General features: G+C 33.3%; 1 long non-coding RNA gene across 1 annotated transcript; it reads left to right on the top strand.

Annotated features, from left to right (window-relative positions):
* The first annotated feature begins 659 nt into the window (after positions 1-659).
* LOC138340684 (uncharacterized) lies at positions 660-1385 on the top strand. The gene is made up of 2 exons (XR_011213428.1): positions 660-930; positions 1032-1385. It is a non-coding gene; the product is annotated as an uncharacterized lncRNA (long non-coding RNA).
* Positions 1386-2729: the final 1344 nt, after the last annotated feature.

Genomic DNA, 2729 nt, shown 5'->3' with positions numbered 1-2729 from the left:
GAAATGTAATTTCTCCTCAATGGCTCTGAAGGTTTTAGATGAGAACTTGAGTAGGTGTATGAACTATACCATTTAATTTAATGGAGTTGCTAGATTTGAAGTGAAAGAAGGCTTTGTTAACATAAAGTGGATATTTCTAGGAGAACCTGTAGTTGTAGGGTGTGGTACTTAAGAGGCATACCATGTGCACATGTTATGGCTGCATTATACTTTAAAATGATTTTTCTTTATGACAATATAGACAACTGCTACAGTAAGGAAACTTACTTGAGGACTTATGCTATTGAACCACTCACAAACATGGAGATGTGGCCAGTTTCTACAAAACCTACTATTGAGCCACCGGAAATACAAACATGCCTGGTAGGCCACCTAATGTTAGAAGGAAAGAAGCTAGAGAAACTAAGAAATCTGGAAAGCTTCCTAGGACTGGACTTGCAATGACATGCAGTATATGTGGTGTTAGAGGCCATAAGAAGAGAGGGTTTACTCAAAGATAAAGTGTGGAATCATTAACAAGACAAAGTGCACCATCACCTACTGCATCAGTAAGCGCAGAACCAACAGGTTCAGGCCGGGGAAAAGGCAAACTAAAGGTAATATTTGAAATTTTTTAGCTTTTCTTACTTTTTGACTTAATTTTTCTTTTATATGTATAGAAAACACCATCAACGCCATCATAAGGTGAGCCTCCTGTAAAAAAAGAAAGAGGAAGACCCAAAAAAACCTCATTAGTAGCACCTAGTGCACCTTCCCTACCTACAACACCTACTGATTTTCTTGCATCCTCTTCTACTCCTCCTACTTATCATGCATCATATTCAATAGCTGGTGCTACTAAAAGAGGTAGAGGACACAACTCTAGATTCAAAAATGAAGAGTCAGGGAATGAGTATGTTCTAAGTTGCAAATGACTTCAAAGTCATGAATGTGAGTCTTTAATTTATGTTAACATCTTAAACATTTAATTATAATTCTAATTTTGTATAATTAAATATTTTAAATATTGACATAGTCCTAATTTACTATAGTGTGGCATGCCAAGTAGTAAGATCTCTACTAGACAAGTAAGAGAGACAAGATCGATCATCTAATGTAACTGGTGACATTAGTTATACACCAAGTAATACAAATAAGCTGAAATGGAATGGTAAAACAACAATCTCAACAAGCAAGCTTCTTGAGCTTAGAGCAAAGCAAAGAAAGAAGAAAACGGTAAGTAGTTCAAGTCAAAATGACACTTCTTCATAGTCAAAGATGCCATGAAAATTGTAATGATGTTGATGTATTTAAGAACTTTTATGTTAATGACCTGTTGTTTTGGATTTTTGCTGGTAAATTTTGCCTTATGTGAGGCCTTATGAAAACGACTTTATTTTGGTACATTCTGCCATGTGTGAGGCGTTATTTTGGTAAATTTTTCCTTATGTGAAACCTTATGAATGAATGGTGATGTTGTGTTTTAAAATGGTTGTTGTGTTGTCTATCAAACTGTATTGTCTATTCAGGTGTGCTTACATATATTGTGTTGGTTATGTGTTTTACAAATGGTGTTATGTTGTCTATGCTGAAGTGTGAATAGATGACTGTATTGTTGGTTGTTGGTTGTTGATGAAGTGTTGCATATTGATTGAAACTTCAATTGAAATCATAGATACAAAATGACACACATACATTGACAATTTTAATTGAACATAACAACAACAAATCAAAGAGAAGTCCAAATATGCAGAACTTGAACTACTGATTGTTGATGAACATAGCAACAACAGAAATCAAAATACACAAAAGTATCTTCCTATGGAACCTGCACCATTTCAATATTCTATTGAGTCTCCTCTCCAACAACAAATTAGAGTTCCTCAAGTTGTCAGTATGAACCTGCCTAATACATAATCTTGCTCCAACTCATTTATTTTGTTCACCAATCTTGGAAGGATAAAATTTGATCTTGGATCCAATTCTTCTTTGTCCCTCCATAAAAAAATTGTAATTTTTAGACTGAAATGATCCAAAATAGTACATTAGCATCGTTCAAATAAAGTTTAGCAAGAATACAAGAGAAAAAACACAGACATCATAGCGTGGGAAAGACCTAAAACTTCCCAAATTTAATTTCAATCAAGTAGTTTGCAAATTCAATAAAATTGTGTGTTTGCATCTCACTATAGCGTTGAGCATTGAGTCTGATTCATCCATACAAAGCCTATTCAAGTTTTCATTTGACATTTTTGATGAATTTCAAGAAAATTCAAAATTCTAATTAGAGACCTAAATAAGAAATTAGAGAAGATTACAAACCTATAATTCAAGATTTTAAGTAAAAATAAACATTAACAACTAAACCCTACTTAATTTTGAGAAGAAATCATGAATGTTTAACAAAGAAAACAAGGATTAATGCTGGGAAAGAAGAAACAACGGGTTATTTAAAGGTGGGCAAGATAACCGTTGGAGAAGGAGGAATTTTTCGTCAAATTTATGTTTTTAACGTGCCTAGAGGCTGTGAAAACACCTCCTATGACAGGTCAACGCTTAGATGTGTAGAAAATAGTGAAATATATAGTTCAAGTGGGTAATGGGACATCCGTGAAGTTGGAGTTTGTAGTTGAGATTTCGGATATAGGTTTAGAAATTTTAGACCATTTTCTCTAATTGACAAATAGTTGTCTAGCATTTATTATTTGTATATCTTATATAATTGAATTTGTTAATAATTTTTTGCATTT

The sequence above is a fragment of the Solanum lycopersicum genome, chromosome 12 (genome assembly GCF_036512215.1).
Source record: "Solanum lycopersicum chromosome 12, SLM_r2.1".
NCBI classification, from domain to species: domain Eukaryota; kingdom Viridiplantae; phylum Streptophyta; class Magnoliopsida; order Solanales; family Solanaceae; genus Solanum; species Solanum lycopersicum.
This window is presented reverse-complemented; position numbering and strand designations above follow the sequence as displayed.